This window comes from Bos grunniens, chromosome 6 (assembly GCF_055505025.1).
Source record: "Bos grunniens cultivar Pamir isolate PY7600 chromosome 6, Bosgru_T2T1.0, whole genome shotgun sequence".
Taxonomy (NCBI): Eukaryota; Metazoa; Chordata; class Mammalia; order Artiodactyla; family Bovidae; genus Bos; species Bos grunniens.
Window position 1 is genome coordinate 90396523 of NC_141170.1, and position 19350 is coordinate 90415872.

The window sequence follows — 19350 nt, forward strand, 5'->3', positions numbered from 1 at the left end:
TGAGAACAGAGACAAACTGTACCTTGCAGGACATAAAGGTACTTTCAAGGTTCATAAACCAAAAACTATGTAGATATTAGTAATTTTCAGGATAAAAAGGCATTCTTTTATTGGGAGTTGCACACTCACATTGGGCCAACTAGCTAAAGGAGAAGATCTAGGAAATAGGAATTATGAGTTCAGGTATAGCATTATGCTAATTAGGTCAGTCAGTGAAATAGTAACCATGTATACAAAAACCACCTGACCTCTGCACTGACTTTCAGAGTTGAATGGTTAAGATTTAGTTCAACCTTTCAAGTCTCTTTCAAGTTTCCCCACTCAGACAGTTCCTTCCATCAGGAAGCTTTCATAAACCTTTTATCCTTCTCCATCAGAGGGCAGACAGATTGAAAACCACAGTTACAGGAAACTAACCAACTGATCACATGGACCACAGCCTGGCCTAATTCAGTGAAACTATGAGCCATGTTGTGTAGGGCCACCCGAGACGGACGGATTATGGTGGAGAGTTCTGACAGGACATGGTCCGCTGGAGAAGGGAATGACAAACCACTTCAGTATTCTTGCCTTGAGAACCCCATGAACAGTATGAAAAGGCAAAAAGATAGACACTGAAAGATGATCTCCTGAGGTCAGTAGGTGCCAAATATGCTACTGGAAATCAGTGGAGAAATAACTCCAGAAGGACTGAAGAGATGGAGCCAAAGCAGAAACAACACCCAGTTGTGGATGTGACTGGTGATAGAAGTCAAGTCTGATGCTATAAAGAGCAATATTGTATAGGAACCTGGAATGTTAGGTCCGTGATCCAAAGCAAATTGCAAGTGGTCACACAGGAGATGGCAAGAGTGAATGTCGACATTTTAGGAAACAGAGAACTAAAATGGACTCAGTTCAGTTCAGTCGCTCAGTCATGTCTGACTCTTTGCAACCCCATGAATTGCAGCACGCCAGGCCTCCCTGTCCATCACCAACTCCTGGAGTTCACTCAGACTAACATCCATTGAGTCGGTGATGCCATCCAGCCATCTCATCCTCTGTCGTCCCCTTCTCCTCTTGCCCCCAATCCCTCCCAGCATCAGAGTCTTTTCCAATGAGTCAACTCTTTGCATGAGGTGGCCAAAGTACTGGAGTTTCAGCTTTAGCATCATGTCTTCCTAAGAAATCCCGGGGCTAATCTCCTTTAGAATGGACTGGTTGGATCTCCTTGCAGTCCAAGGGACTCTCAAGAGTCTTCTCCAAAACCAAAGTTCAAAAGCATCAATTTTTCGGCGCTCAGCCTTCTTCACAGTCCAACTCTCACATCCATACGTGACCACAGGAAAAACCATAGCCTTGACTAGACGAACCTTTTTTGGCAAAGTAATGTCTCTGCTTTTGGTCTAGAATGGATGAATTTAACTCAGATGACCATTATATCTACTACTGTGGGCAAGATACCCTTAGAAGAAATGGAGTAGTTATCATAGTCAACAAAAGAGTCTGAAATGCAGTACTTGGATGCAATCTCATAAACGACAGAATGATCTCTTTATTTCCAAGGCAAACCATTCAATATCACAATAAACCAAATCTATGCCTTGAGCAGTAATGCTGAAGAAGCTGAAGTTGAATGGGTCTATGAAGACCTACAAGACCTTCTAGAACTAACATCCAAAAAAGATGTCCTTTTCATTACAGGGGGCTGGAATGCAAAAGTAGGAAGACAAGAAATACCTGGAGTAACAGGCAAATTTGGCTTTGGAGTACAGAATGAAGCAGGACAAAGGCTAATAGAGTTTTCCCAAGAGAATGCACTGGTCATAGCAAACACCCTCTTCCAACAACACAAGAGATACACATGGGCATCACCAGATGGCCAACACCGAAATCATATTGATTATATTTTTTGCAGCCAAAGATGGAGAAGCTCTATATAGTCAGTAAAAACAAGACCAGGGGATAACTGTGGCTCAGATCATCATCTACTTATTGCCAAATTCAGACTTACATTGAAGAAAGTAGGGAAAACCACTAGACCATTCAGGTATGACCTAAATCAAATCTCTTATGATTATACAGTGGAAGTGAGAAATAGATTCAAAAGATTAATTCTGCTAGACAGAGTGCCTGAAAAACTGTGGATGAAGGTTTTGACATTGTACAGGGGCAAGGATCAAGACCATCCCCAAGAAAAAGAAATGCAAAAAAGCAAAATGGCTGTCCAGGGAGGCCTTACAAAATAGCTGAGAAAAGAAGAGAAGCAAAAAGCAAAGGAGAAAAGGAAAAATATATCCATCCCAATGCAGAGTTCCAAAGAATAGCAAGAAGAGATAAGAAAACCTTCCTCAGTGATCAGTGCAAAGAAATAGAGGAAAACAATAGAATGGGACAGAGTAGAGATCTCTGCAAGAAAATTAGAGATATCAAAGGAACAAAGATGGGCTCAAAAAAGGAGAGAAATGGTATGGTCCTAACAGAAGCATAAAATATTAAGAAGAGGTGGCAAGAATACCCAGAAGAACTATAAAAAAAAAGATCTTCATGACCCAGATAATTATGATGCTGTGATCACTCACCTAGAGCCAGACATCCTGGAATGTGAAGTCAAGTGGGCCTTAGAAAGCATCACTATGAACAAAGCTAGTGGAGGTGATGGAATTCCAGTTGAGCTATTTCAAATCCTGAAAGATGATGCTGCGAAAGTGCTGTACTCAATATGCCAGCAAATTTGGAAAACTCAGCAGTGGCCACAGGACTGGCAAAGGTCAGTTTTCATTCCAATCCCAAAGAAAGGCAATCCCAAAGAAAGCTCAAGTAACCATACGATTGCACTCATCTCACATACTAGTAAAGAAAAGCTTAAAATTCTCCAAGCCAGGCTTCAACAGTACATGAATCGTGAACTTACACATGTTCAAGCTGGATTTAGAAAAGGCAGAGTAACCAGAGATCAAATTGCCAACATCTGCTGGATCATCAGAAAAGCAAGAGAGTTCCAGAAAAACATCTACCTCTGCTGTTTTGACTATGCCAAAGTCTTTGACTATGTGGATCACAACAAGCTCTGGAAAATTCTGAAAGAGATGAGAATACCAGCCCTCCTTACCTGCCTCTTGAGAAATCTGTATGCAGGTAAGAAAGCAACAGTTATAACTGGACATGGAACAACAGACTGGCTCCAAATTGGGAAAGGAGTACATCAAGGTTTTATATTGTCACCCTGCTTATTTAACTTTTATGTAGAGCACATCATGCAAAATGCTGGGCTGGATGAAGCACAAGCTGGAATCAAGTTTGACAGGAGAAAGATCAATAACCTCAGATATGCAGATGATAGCACCCTAATGGCAGAAAGCAAAGAAGAACTAAAGAACCTCTTGTTAAAAGTGAAAGAGGAGAATGAAAAAGTTGTCTTAAGACTCAACATTCAGAAAACTAAGATCATCGTATCTGGACCCTTCACTTCATGGCAAATAGATGGGAAAACAGTGTAACAGTGACAGGATTTATTATTTTGAGGCTCCAACATCACTACAGATGGTGAATGCAGCCATGAAATTAAAAGACATTTGCTCCTTGGAAGAAAAGTTATGACCAATCTAGAGAGCATACTAAAAAGCAGAGACATTACTTGCCAGCAATGGTCAGTCTAGTCAAAGCTATGGTTTTTCTAGTAGTTATGCATGGATGTGAGAGATGGACTATAAAGAAACCTGAGCTCCAAAGAATTGATGTTTTTGAAGTGTGGTGTTGGAGAAGACTCTTGAGAGTCTCTTGGACTGCAAGGAGATCCAACCAGTCCATCCGTGAAGAAATCAGTCCTGAATATTCATTGGAAGGACTGATGCTGAAGCTGAAACTCTAGTACTTTGGCCACCTGATGTGAAGAAGTGACTCATTTGAAAAGACCCTGATGCTGGGAAATATTCAAAGTGGGAGAAGGGGAGGACAGAGGATGAGATGGTTGGATGGCATCAAAGACTCAATGGATGTGCATTCGAGTAAACTCCAGGGGTTGGCGATAGACAGGGAGGCCTGTTGTGCTGCAGTCCATGGGGTCTCAAAGTGTCAGATACGACTGAGTGACTGAACTGAACTGAACTTCAAGTCCTTTGAACGTTTCTCCCATGGCCACCATGGCCTGAAACCATATACGTAAGGAATTACTAGGAAGTGCAGATTCAGATTAATTAAGGTGTAACAATGTAGGGCCACCACAAAACTCACCATTTATCTGCTGGTGCAGATAAGAATCACAAGAAAACTCATCTTGCCTCTTCAGAGAATTGTTCAGACACCAAATGGCAAATTTATTTGGCAACATCTTAATTTTAATCTCAATCAATCACCATCTCCCTTTGCACAAATCAGGTCTATGGGAAATATATATCCAACGCACCTGGTAGAACTTCCCAACCAAAATGCCTTCTTCTCCTTTACTTCTGCCTTCAAACTAGGTTCACTGATCCCACTCTGCTTCAGAGAATAGATGTCAAACTGAAAGACTTCAATGAAGCCTTTCTCTTAGATTTGAGGGGAAGAGCAGGAATTCCTGTTCCTGAGGGTGGGTGGAGTTTAAGGCCAGATCAGTGATCTCTAGAGAAATTCTCATTTTCCAAATCCCCATTCCTAAATACCCTCAATGAGGGTGAGAGTTTTTGGAATCATGTAGCTATCTTGTAATACCTCCAAAGTAAATTCATATCTTGTTCTAACACTGAGGTTTATTGTGTTTATTCTTTGTGACACTTCAATGACAGCATCCAACTTAACTCTGCTTTAAAGAAAAAAAAAATCTTACTTAAAAGTTTTATACTTCCTTATGCATTTCGCCAATGCCTAAAATTCTTAAGTTTAGAATCAGTATGGCATAATGGCTAATGGACAACCTTTATTTTCCTGTAGGTATATGGAAAATACTAACCACAGTTTATGTTTCAGTCTTACGAGAAGGATGTCAATGTTAGTTAAATCTTGGACTACATGTTAGTTAGTTAGTTAGTAAATGTTAGTTAAATATTAACTATCAATCATCTTAGGATGTAAAACCGTTGCAATATCCTACTTACTGTTTCATTTGTATTTTTAAAGACAATTTTATAGCAGCTCTGAATTCTGCATCCTCTTTTACTGGTAGCATAATCCTATAATTTTTCAATAAAACTAATAGCAAAGCCAACTCTAGCTTGAGAATCATAAAAAAAGCCTGCTGCCTCTACAATATTGATGATCTGATAATTAAAATGAGACCTGCTATTAAGCACAATCATTTCTGAACCTGTGGAAAGGGATGTACATTTGAACTCTTCAAACCATATTTTTATATACACAGAATTGATGAGTAAAAATGGGTTGGGAAGATTCACAATCAGGGGTGATCTCACACAAAGTTAGAATACATGAGGTGGTGTGGTGAGGATGGACCTAAATAGGCAGCATATGAAAACCACAGAAACGGAAAAAGGAACTGGGAGGCACTTTCTCATTACTTTAATCTGTTAATAAAGTATATAAAATAATAATACAAGAGAATATTTTAAAACTATAGAAAATAAAAAGAACCAGTTTATGTAAACTTGAAGAAGTCTCAAGACTTAAATAGCAATTTAGCAATTTCTTTTTGATAGGACAAAAAAGTTGCTGTGAGTAGAAAAGAAAAGCCAAGTATTTCTCTTTTAAAAATATTTGAGAGTCATTTTTCAATTTTGGAAATTCCTTAGATAATTTTAAAAGAATTCAGTTACATGGCATGTAATACAGTGAAATAATAAATTAACTGTGATAGTACTAAAGATTGCCATAAAATTTATCTTAATAAATTTGTCTAAAAAAATTTATCTAAATAAAATTGCTATACTGCTGCTGCTGCTGCTGAGTTGCTTCAGTCACGTCTGATTCTGTGCTACCCCATAGACAGCAGCCCACCAGGCTCCTCTGTCCCTGGGATTCTCCAGGCAAGAACACTGGAGTGTGTTGCCATTTCCTTCTCCAATGCATGAAAGTGAAAAGTGAAAGTGAAGTCTCTCAGTCATGTCCAACTCTTCATGACCCCATGGACTGCAGCCTACCAGGCTCCTCTGGCCATGGGATTTTCCAGGTAAGAGTACTGGAGTGGGTTGCCATTGCCTTCTCTACTAAAATTGCTATACAAATTTATCTAAATATGAACTGTAATATTATTTATTATATGCAGGTAAGTGGTAAAGAATGGGGCTGGAGGAATCAACCTGCCTAACTTCAGACTATACTACAAAGCTACAGTCATTAAGACTGTGGTTTTGATACAAAAACACAAATATATACCAATGGAACAAGACAGAAAGTCCAAAGATAATCCCATGTGCCTATGGACACCTTGTCTTTGACAAATAAGGCAAGAATATACAGTGGAGAAAAGACAGCCCCTTCAATAAGTGGTACTGGGATAACTGGACAGCTACATGCAAAAGAACAAAACCTGAACATTTTCTAAGCACTATACACAAAAAAGAAACTCAAAATGGATTAAAGATTTAAACGTAAGGACAGAAATTATAAAACTCTTAGAGGAAAAAAAAACATAGGCCGTACACACTTTAAATACATAACAGCAAGGTCATCTTTGACTCACCTCCTAGAGTAATGGAAACAAATGGGATTTAGTTAAATTTTGCACAGCAAAGGATACTATAAACAGGATTAAAAGGCAACCCTCAGAATGGGAAGAAATAATTGCAAATGAAGTGATGGACAAAGGATTAATCTCCAAAATAGACAAGCCATTCGTGAAGCTCAGTACCAGAAAAACAAACAATCAATAAATGAGGTATCACCTCACACTGGTCAGAATGGCTATCATTAAACAAACAATAAATGCTGGAGAGAATGTGAAGGAGAGGGAACCCTCTTGCATTGTCAGTGGGAATATAAACTGATACAGCCACAATGGAGAACAGTACGGAGAATCCTTAAAAAATAGGATAGAATTACCACATGACCCAACAATCCCACTCCTGGGCATACAATCTGAGAAAACCATAACTGAAAGAGACACATGTACCCCAATGTTCTTGACAGCACCTTTTACAATAGCTAGAGCATAGGAAGTCATGTAGCCTTAGGAAGCATTACAATGAACAAAGCTAGTGGAGGTGATGGAATTCTAGCTGAGCTATTTTGCATCCTAAAAGATGATACTGTTAAAGTGTTGCATTCAACACACCAGCAAATTTGGAAAACTCATCAGTGGCCATGGAAAAGGTCAGTTCGCATTCTAATTGCAAACAATGGCAATGCCAAGAATGTCCAAACCACTGCACAATTGCACTCATTTCACATGCTAGCAAGGTAGTGCTCAAAAATCTTCAAGATAGGCTTCAACAGTACGTGAAGAGAGAACTTCCAGATATACAAGCTGGATTTAGAAAAGGCAGAGGAACCCGAGATCAAATTGCCAGTATCTGATGGACAGGGAGGCCTGGCCTGCTGTGATTCATGGGGTCGCAAAGAGTCGGACATGACTGAGCGACTGAACTGAACTGAACTGATGGATCATAGAAAAAGCAAGAGAATTCCAGAAAAAAATCTACTTCTGCTTCACTGACTACATTAAAGTCTTTGATTTTATGGATCACAACAAACTGTGGGAAATTTAAAGAAATGGGAATACCAGATCACCTTACCTGTCTCCTATAAATCCTGTATGCAGTTCAAGAAGCAACAGTTAGAACCAGACATGGAACAATAAACTGGTTCAAATTTGTGAAAGGAGTACATCAAGATTGTATATTATCATCCTACTTAATTTAACTCAAATGCATAGTGAAGTTGCTCAGTTGTGTCTGACTCTTTGCAACCCCATGGACTGTAACCTACCAGGCTCCTCCGTCCATGGAATTTTCCAGGCAAGTGTACTGGAGTGGGTGTACTGGAGTACATCCTGGTAAATGCCAGGTTGGATGAATTACAAACTGGAATCAAGATTGCTGGGAGAAATATCAATAAACAGAGCTACGCAGATGATAGCATTCTAATGGCAGGAAGTGAAGAGGAACCAGAGAGCCTACTGATGAAGATGAAAGAGGAGAGTGAAAAAACTGGCTTAAAACTCAACATTCAAAAAAGTAAAATCATGGCATCCAGCCCCATCACTGCATGGCAAATAGATGGAAAACAATGGAAACAGTGACAGATTTTATTTTCTTGGGCTCCACAATTACTGGTGAATGTAGCCATGAATGTAAAACTTCCAAGCTTTCTTCTTGGAAGGAAAGCTATGACAAGCCTAGAGAGTATATTAAAAAGCAGAGACACCACTTTGCTGACAAACATCTGTATAGCCAAAGGTATGGTTTTTTCCAGTAGTTATTTATGGATGTGTGAGTTGGAGTTGGGCCATAGAAAAGGCTGAGCACCAAAGAATCGATGCTTTCAAATTATGGTGCTGTAGAAGACTCTTAAGAGTCCCTTGGACAGCAAGGATATCAAACCAGTCAATCTTAAAGGATATCAATCTTGAATATTCATTGGAAGTACTGATGCTGAAGCTGAAGTTCCAATACTTTGGTCACCTGATGCGAAAAACTGAATCACTGGAAAACACCTTGTTGTTGGGAAAGACAGAAGGCAGGAGGAGAAGGGGCCAGCAGAGGATGAGATGGTTGGATGGCCTCACCAACTCAATGAAAGTGAGTTTGAGCAAACTCCAGAAAAGTGAAGGACAAGGAAGCCTGGTGTGCTGCAGTCCATAGGGGTCACAAAGAATTGGACATAACTGAGGGACTGAACAACAACAGCAGCAACAACAGCTGTATAATTTTGTGAATATTTTAGGAAATGTGAATAAAAATCCCAGTTATTATCTATTTACTTTTCATGCTGGCTACATTAACCAGTTTTCAAGATTACCTTGACTCATTCTCCGCCTACATATACCTTTATGTATATCACTTGCACATAATTTGTCTATATGACGAATACAATTCAGTAGAAGTAATGGTATGCATCTTCCTAGATTAGAGTATGATGGCACTGTGTCTTCCATCCTGGTCTCTCTCTTGTGTCAGTGTGTCTGTGAAAGCCAGTCATGCAGTTTATGGTATGAAGCATCCAAGAGGTAAGAAGCTAAGGCCTCCTCTCAATAGCCAGGTGAATGAGCTGAGATGAGGTCAAGCCTTTAGGAAAAGCAGCATGGGCTCACAGACTGATTGTGACCTCATGGGAAAATGTGAACTAGAACTATATCACTAAGCTGCTGCCAGAATCCTGACCCTCAGAAACCATGTGCAAGAGTTAATTGGTTGCTTCAGGCTGCTAGTATTTGAGTCAATTTGTTACATAGCAACAGATATTATACACAGATCAACTTGTAAACATATATATATATTTACATAGTTTATTAAATATATAAAATGTGTATAATATTCAGATATATAAATGCAATTACATATTTTATTAAGTATATAAAATGTGTATATATACATATATAAATATATTTACATATTTTATTATAATATTTAATATATTTTATTTATTTATTTATTTTTAAATTTTATTTTTAAACTTTACAATATTGTATTAGTTTTGCCAAATATATATTATTACCTTTATACATGTCCTTTAGAAAAAGTTTAAGAGATGAAGAGAAAATTCACAAAGGAGATAAAAATGAGGTAAAAAAACATTATTGTGGGAGAGTCATGTTTTCTTTGAACTTAAAAACAGGAAAAAAAGTTATGATGCAGAATTTCTTAACAAAAATAGTAGACCGATGATGAATATATTAAGGCCCATTCTCCATGAAAACCCTAGAGCTTTATATGCATTTTCTGCCAAGTGATCTAGTGCACTAAATACATATAACATCACAAGCAATCTTAAACATCTAAACTCCTTGAGAAGCAAAATCACCATTAGATGAAATTTTAGTGCAATTTTTGCGGTTCTTACTTTGAGAGGTTTAGAACAGTGCTAAACAGAGTGTTGAGAGTGACGTTAAAATAACTCCTAATGCTAAGATTATGGATTTCATAGTCTTGTGTTGAAAAATTCCTTAAAATTCAGATCTACAAGAAATAAAATTATGAAATAAGGATTACTGAAATTTCAGAGTACAGAATACAAAGAGCATTTTAAGTCAACGGAAAGATTATGTTTGCTCAGAGAAAAAGAATATATTAATCATATTATTACGTGTCTTGTAACATTCATATAAAACATCTGAGTGTGATTTCATAAGCAAGTATACTTTAACTAATATCCAATTGAAGCAGCCTACAAAAATTTAGGGGAGAGGGATATTCAGACTACCCTTAAATCAAAGGTGCTCCTAACAGAGCAATTTGTTTTGTCTTCCAGTACGTATTTACAAAGGCTACGCTTTCCACACCTTTCAGTGTTACCAGTAATCATCTATGAATTGATTTGTCTTCAGAAATAATCATACAACTTTTAGAATCAAGGTTAAGGGCTTCCCTGGTGGCTCAGCTGGTAAAGAATCTGCCTGCAATGTGGGAGACCTGGGTTTGATCCCTGGGTTGGGAAGATCCACTGGAGAAGGGAAAGGCTACCCACTCCAGTATTTTGGCCTGGAGAATTCCATGAACTGTATAGTCCATGGGATCACAAAGAGTCGGACACAACTGAGTGACTTACACTATCACTTTAAGGGTATGAGAACAAAAATGACAAATAAAATAATAGTTAAATAATTTTATCATTATTCCATAATTATAATGTTTTATCCTCATAACTTTATATCCTTATTTCATAGATGCATAAATAGCAATAGAGTAGTTAAGTAACTTGTCCAAGATCACACAGACATAATTAATGTTTATGTCCAGTCATGCATTTTTGTTTTTTTTTATTCTAATGTCATTCAATAACATTCTAGTGACTTTCCAATGTATTCTGGCACCTCTGAGATGTCTTGTAATCTTTTGAATACTAACAGACAGATCTGTAGGCCTTAGCACATGTTATCTCCGACTTTCTCTGATATTCACAATCAGTAATAGATCACCACTAATCTTTGTAGAGGAGAAAAGAAAAAAAAGAAAATTTCCTTATTTCTGCTATTTTGTTGTCTTGGAGGAAGAAAGAAATAACAAAACCAAAATTAGGCAGGGACTTCCCTGGCTGTCCAGTGGTTAAGACTCTTGCTCTCAACACAGAGAGCCAGGGTTGGTTCCCTAGTTAGGGAACTAGATCCTACATGCTATATATATATAAATATATATAAAATAAAATATAATATATATATATATATATATATATATAAAATTCGAAGGAAAGCAAATAAGATCCAAATCCCAAACTTCATCAGACTTTACAACCAAAATGATTGAAAATTTACCTAAACATTTCAGAAAAAATTTGATTAAATCGGCCTTTTCAGTGAAATTCTCTCAACATATAATGGGTTAGGAAAAAAAATGAATACTGATGCTCATTGATCAAAAGTCAATATATTGCTAGAGCCATAAGCAGCCTCATTTTACACATGAAGACAATGAGGCCTAGAAAATCTGTATGTAATCCAAGGTCGTATCATTGGGATCAGAGAGTAAATCTCTTTTTTCCTATTACACAATTTTCCTATTCATTTTACAATTTTTATAAATGTTTTTATTCAAGGTTCATATTCAGTGGTGCTTTGTAAAATATATTATTACAAGTTCCTATCTATCCTCACCATTTTCTTTCTTGCATAAAGTGATGAATACATAGCTAAAAATTATATATTTAAAAGAACATTTCAGATTATATTAGGTTTTAGTAAAAGTATTAGGTACTTCTAGTTGAACTAGTAAGAAGTACTAATGTACTTCTAAGCACACATTAACATGTATGCTGCTGCTGCTGCTAAGTCGCTTCAGTCGTGTCCGACTCTGTGGGACCCCATAGACGGCAGCCCATGAGGCTCCCGTCCCTGGGATTCTCCAGGCAAGAACACTGGAGTGGGTTGCCATTTCCTTCTCCAATGCATGAAAGTGAAAAGTGAAAGTGAAGTCGTTCAGTCATGCCAGACTCTTAGCGACTCCATGGACTGCAGCCCACCAGGCTCCTCTGCCCATGGGATTTTCTAGGCAAGAATGCTGGAGTGGGTCGCCAGTGCCTTCTCTGATTAATATGTATAGTTACATATTATTATACAATATAGTTACATATTGCCTAAAAACTAATGGAATTCCTAGATCATTGACTCAATCTGATTTTGTCAGAAAAAAATGAGTACATATGTATGTTCTTACACAGGTATATTTATACACATGCAGGCACATGCACAAAATCTGTTGAGTTAATGTTAGAGATTCATGGGTTTCCTCAAAGTCTATCCAGGAACCTTGGACCTCATTTTAGATCACTGTTGAAAAATACTTCTTTTTTACTGCTTATAATGACTATTTTCCTCCACGATCATGTAAATTCCTGAAAGTTGATAGAGATAGTATTATTTTTAGTTATTATTGACTTGAGACATATTAATATGTCTTTTGTTACCCAAACATTATTGACTGGAGATGTTATCAATAGGTTGTTAGAGAGTAATACAATTAACATCACCATGAAAAGATAGAGTTTAAAACTGAACAAGGGTTCATCATTAAACCTATGATTGTTGTTATTATTCACATTTTGCTCTGTTCCAACCTTGTGTATATTATAAACATAAAATTTTCAAAAATCTTGCACCACAAAATTTGAAATGAAGAATTTTTCAGTAAACCTTATGCAGTTATTTTCTCTGATTGTTAGAACAACATATATACTAGTGTCTCAGAAGATGACAGTTCTTTAGACTACAGCTCTGATTCAGACGATGTGAATATCAGACCAACAAAAGGACAAAAAAACATTAAGATTGGTTCTGAAAGGGAAAGAGAAAATGAAACCCACGGTGCTGGAGAATGCTCCTGCACTTCTATTCAAGAGCTGACTGAAGACAACATCTCATGGAAATCAGAAGACTTTACAGGTGTAACTACTGAGTGTAATAACCTGCAGAGTGTTAATGAGAGGAAAGAATTAATTTGGGGCCAGCCAAAATAAAAATCACTGGCCACAGACATTAATTTCTACAAAAGTCTCCTGCTCAATAAGTTCAGTTTATTTGTTGGTCTGATTGATTCATAGTGAGAGCTTCTGGAAAGGAAAGAAGCAGACTACTTGTTCTGATGAAATTTAGGAATTTATTGGGAACTGTATTTATCCAGATCATCCCTATTTCCCATTTTCATCGATGATTGACATTCAACTAGATTCATTATATTAGAGAGAAAGGAAACTTTGAGTTTAGGAGATTACCACCTTTTGTAATTATATTCTAGATAGTTAATAAATCGGGCCTTGAATTTGAGAGTTTTCACAACATTCATGTAAGAGGTAAATAAAAGTCTTTAGAGGAAAAAAAAACTTACAAAAAACCACTTGTGGATTTTTTAAAAATAATGAGCAAAGCAAAATGCTCCTGGCTTGAGAATACTTATGCCAATTTTACCTGAAAGCAAGTATTTTACTTTTGTAACAGAAATCTTTAGGAACAAGGTCTGTAATGGAACTGCTGACAACTCTGTAACAATGGATTTGCTACTGGGTTCCTCAACAATGCCTTACACATATCTTTGTGAAAAAAATTGAAAGCAGCAGTAATAAAGCATAGACTTATAATATTGAAATTCTCTCTTTCTCTCCCTCCCGCACCCTCTCTGTTTTTTTAACCTCCAGGGAGAAAACCAATTAGAGAAAGACAATCTAGATAAATAGACTGGGAAACAGCCTGGCTGTCTCTATGCTTCATTACCCTTCCTCTTTCTCCTCTCACATTTTCCACAAGTGGCTTGATTATGTTTACCTGACATCCTCACACTTCCCTGCTGACTGGCTGTAGGTGCTTTGAAGCCAAGAGAGACAATGTTTTCCACAAACGTTTATACTCCCTTGTAGAGAGGCCAGTCTTTCTGAATATGCAGCTGTAACTTCAATATGCCTGTGATTGTAGTTCCACTTGCTGAAACTATTCTGCACAACAGGCGTAAGTGGAAGCATGATTGCACTAGGGGTGCAAACGCTCCACATTAACTAAGCAAACACAGAATCACAGGTTAGGAGTCCATGCCCTGGATAACCAGCATGCCCCCTAAAAGGCTGATCAAATGTTGAACTCTTTATATTTCCAGAAGCTTCAGAAACATGGCTGCCACATTTTCATGCCCTTTACTCTCAAATAAAGCAGGATAATGGCCTCTAACTGTTTCACTGAAATAAAATGCTTTTTTCCATGACGAATCTCTTTGCAAACACTGTCTGGGATGAGAGTTGCAGGGAAATAACAAGCGGCAGAGCTGATTTTCCTGAACTCTCTCTTTATGGATTGAGCCATAAACCTATAACAATGTGAAGGCTTCAGAGATTTTGTAGTTGTCCTCGTAAGAAATAGACATTCTAATTTCTTACAGTTCAGGTTGTAGAAGTAGGCACATTTTCCCCATAGTCACCAGGCTATGAATCTGAGTAACTAATCTACTGATAATTACATGTGATGCTTCAAATTAGAAACCAATATTACATGTGTGAATTAATGGCATTTCATTATGTGTTACTGTCTCCATCAATAAACTGTGACTAGATTTAAGCTTTGCAGGTCTGAGTAACTCGGGAGAGTTCTGTTCAAGTGCAGTTTCAATCAAGGGTAGTATGAAATGATGAATGAAGGAACCCAAATACACTGAATATATCTCAGAGGCAAAATCAGCTAGAGTTTCCCAGTGTGTGTGAGTCGAATTTTTCTCATGCTGGAGCATTGCAGGAATGGAAAGTAAATGGAGATTTAAAATCCTGAGTGACTCTCAATCTACACCACAGATTAAACAAGTCATATTTATGAATTTTAAGTTAGACTGGTTTCAAGCTGACCCAGCTCACTGAGTAGAAAGAACTTGGTCTGAATTTGTGAACCCTAAATCGCTGAAATCCAAGCTTTGTCTAGCAAGTGATAAAACTGAATCAAGAACAGAAGCTGAATTTAATAGAGGCCCCAGTGATTCTCCTCTCTCATTTGCAACCTCCAACTTCACTGGCTTGTTACAGCTGAATAAGCAGCACTTATTTAGTGAATAAAATGCTGCCTTCCCTATCTCCTCACCCCTCTTCTCAAATTATGCAGTTTTCTTCCCAAACTCAGCCTGCTATTTTAAATGAAAAGAAAATCTGCAGCCCTATCTCTGCATTAGTGGAACACGGAGGACACTAAAGTTCAGCTCAAAATGATGAATCAGTGAAGAAGCCCTCCTTCTCTGCCATTACCGAGGGCTAGCCCTGGCCTGTTAGTTCAAGGCAAAATTTGCATTTATTTGTATGTGTGGATAGGGGTTACATATTATTAATTTGCCACTAGTAAGGGTACTCCCCAATATCTGTCTCAGTAAGGACTGGGAAAGAAATTCATTTTTCAGATTTGGAAGATTGCCACTTCTAAACAGATTTTATTATATTCACCTCAAATACACTTACAAACATGATGAGTCTCAAATATGTATTAATACTACATTTATTTTTGTATACATATTTAGGTGAGGAAATGTAAAAGGAATTTTAATGCTTTTTACTATATTCCAAATCCTTGTACAAGAATTGATGCTATTGAACTGTGGTGTTGCAGAAGACTCTTGAGAGTCCCTTGGACTGCAAGGAGATCCAACCAGTCAATACTAAAGGAAATCAGTCCTGAATATTCATTGGAACGACTGATGCTGAAGCTGAAACTCCAATACTTTGGCCACCTCATGCGAAGAACTGACTCACTGGAAAAGACCCTGATGCTGGGAAGATTGAAGGCAGGGGGAGAAGGGGACAGCTGAAGATGAGATGGTTGGATGGCATCACCGATTCAATGGACATGAGTTTGTGTAAGCTCCGGGAGTTGGTGATGGACAGGGAGGCCTCGCATGCTGCAGTCCATGGGGTTGCAAAGAGTCGGACATGATTGGGACTGAACTGAACTGAAATCCTTGTATCAATTTTTTTTTTCTCCAGAATTATCTTTCTGCCATCCTAATTTCTTCTCACTCTCTCTAGTTTTCTTATATGTTAACAATATAATAATAGGTTTAAATACTGGGGTTTCTATTGGAATACATCATAATTCCAGATACTGCCCCACTACCTGACTACTTCACTGAAATTGATCATGTCTCTGATCATGATGTCTTAACTGAAATTGATCATTGATCCTTTGTCTCTTAGTTGTATCTAGATTAGACATTCTTTCAGTTTACTCAAGCTAACATTTGTAGCCCTGAATTATGTAAACTGATGGACTTTTCTTCTAAAAAACAATGTAACTTTTGAGAAAGTTAGTGTATCCTTAATTGTGCCAATGATGCTGCAAACTCCATAGGTTGTTAGTCAGATTTACAACCCCAAAGCAGTATTCTCTTTCTTTTTTCTCTATCTTTTAAAAACTGTAATTAGTTTGTTCCAAAGCATTTCTAAAACATATATTTAATCTATAATTTGGGGCACATAATAATCCCTAAATGCCGTACAATCAGTCTCTGCAACTATGGAGACCTGTGTCCTGATTTTACACTCATGGTTTTGAAGTCTCTAATCTTCCATGTGATTCTATTCTTTTCAGTAAGAATCACCTTCATCAAGTATCAATTTCTCTTTCAGAGGCCAACGTATCCTTGTAATTGCATCTCAAATTAAATTTATAGTTAGGGGATTCTCTTGTGACTGTTAATTACTAGGTTCAACAAAATGAGAAAGGAGGAGAATTACATTTGTCTATCCTGTGTTCATTATATGCATCCTCTCATTTTAGACTCAGGGCAAACCTGAAAAGAAAGAAGTATTTTTTTCCTTTATACAGGAAAGAAACTGAGACTTCCACATACCAGAGAATGTTCTTAAATCCCCCAAACTGACAAAACTTTAGGTAAAAAAACTTCCCTAATCTAAAGAGGGACAGGGAGATAAGGAGAGGGAGACAGCAGGAATGCCGTTTGCCACTGCCAGGAAACAAGGATGCTATACTTGAGATTAACTGACAGGGTAACAATGACCTTCTTCTTTCATTAATTCACACATGTCCTGTATAGTCTCTAAATATATTTATTCAATAGGTGATGCATAACTTCTTGAGATATAAAGGAGTATTATAGAAGAAAACAGAAAAAAAAAAAAAAAAAAACAGTGCCCAAATTAACCTCAGCCCAGAGTACATACTAATTGTGTCCACGTACTTTTGTTGAAAAATAGATAATGTAAATGATAGAGCCAAAACATCAACATTTAATTCATGGATAGATGTGATTAAAAATCACTGAAATTATGAACTGCATCATCATGGTCAAGCACATCCTGCTGACTGTTTTAATTTGAGCAGATATATTTGTCAATTTGAATTAAAGTGCATATTGCATGGAGTATGCATGCTTCCTTTCCAGGTCTTGTTAGGACAATATGCAATAACAATATTAAACAATAAACAACTCATGCACATATTGGGAAAGAAATACTTTGAGAAATAATATAAAGACTAAAGCAGTAAAACATAATAGGTTTTTTTAAGGAATATATACATATATATATATTTAAAGGATTTGATAGTTCCTTGTTAAGCAAAATCAAAGTTTGGCTATAGAATGACATGAAATATCTAAGTTATAGTCAGCACAGGTTGCTTACATAAAGACTTATACCCATTTTAACATAAACAGCATATCACAGCATAAAAGCGCACCCCAATTTGACTCTCGTAAGGTACAAGTTAAACATCTATCTGTTGAGTGGTATCATCTCCAGATCTCTATATTGAGTTCAGGAGTGGATTCAAGGTTTTTCTGGGTCTTTCTCAAGGGCTCTCCTTCTCTTCAGTATTTCTCACTATTCCCATTTTCCTTCTGCTTACATGGAATTATCATTCTTAAATTTAAATTAATTAACTAATTAATTTATTTGGTGGCACCGGGTTTTAGACACACATGTGCAGAATCTTCGATCTTCATTTCCACATGCTGCGTCTTTAGCTGTGGCATGCAAACTCTAGCTGAAGCTTGCAGGATCTAGTTCCCCATCCAGGGATGGAACCTAGGCCCCCTGTATTGGGATTGCAGAGTCTTAGCCACTTGACCACCAAGGAAATACCTGACATTTTTAAATTTAACACCTCATTTTCATCACTTGCTCATGTCAGTTCCTTGAAATGTTATTGTCCATAAACTTTGACATATATTTTTATAACAGAAGCAGACACTAAAAGATGTAGACACAACACAATTTAATCCAATGGGTATTTAAAAAGTACAAAGTAAGAATTCAGTTGCCGACTTACTGGATATTATACATTATTAAATGTCTATTTTATTTCCATGATCTGAAACTGACTTCTCACCCAAGAAAAGGGATTCATTTCTAAGCATTTATGTCTTTCTTTGATGGAAACAGAAGACAAGTTTCCTCTTTAACAAAATTGTCCCAGGGGTGGAAAAAAAAAATGCTTTCCAAATTAGAGTACAAGTCTTCCTTAAATGTCAGTGTGTGGTAAATAAGATATGGTAGCAGTCTTTTAAATTTCATAAAAGCTAGTTAAGATGGTGTATTTTGCCATTTTGCAGATGGTCCATCGAGTTAGTTCTGTTATCAGAGTTATTTTCATCTTCTGAATCATCTTCATCATCACTGGCGAAGACCTCATCGGGAGCCACCGTCACCCAGTCCTGGGCTTCCTGCTGTACCTGAGAGCAGGAGAGCTCAGTCACCAGCTCCCTCATCTGAGCCACACCCGGTAACAAGCTCTGGAAAGGGTCGGTGACACCCGCGGCGCCGCACAAGGCACCCGTGGCTGCTGTCGCTGCGCTTACAGTCTGAGGTACTCACCCTGTAACAGCTCCATAGCGACCGCTGAGCTTCAGGAGCATGCCACAGTCAATAAGTTATTTTTAAGTTCAGAGAATAACATGTCTCTCTTACTGCCTTCTTCCCCAAAATTAAAGGAAATATCACCCGCTGTAGTAATCAAATATCTTTTTTTTTTTTTTTTTTAATTTTATTTTTTTAAAAAAAATCACATGCTCCCCATCCTGAACCCTCCTCCCTCCCAACCTCCCCATACCATCCCCCTGGGCCTTCCCAGCGCACCAGGCCCAAGCATCCAGCATCGTGCACTGAACCTGGACTGGCATCTCGTTTCATACATGACATTTCACATGTTTCAATGACATTCTCCCAAATCTTCCCACCCTCTCCCACAGAGTCCATAAGACTGTTCTATACATCAGTGTCTCTTTTGCTGTCTCGTACACAGGGTTATCGTTACCATCTTTCTAAATTCCATATACATGCGTTAGTATACTGTATTTATGTTTTTCCTTCTGGCTT

General features: G+C 37.6%; 1 pseudogene; it reads right to left on the reverse strand.

The window, feature by feature from the left end:
• Positions 1–18558: 18558 nt before the first annotated feature.
• LOC147370986 (EKC/KEOPS complex subunit GON7 pseudogene) lies at positions 18559–18865 on the reverse strand (annotated as a pseudogene).
• Positions 18866–19350: the final 485 nt, after the last annotated feature.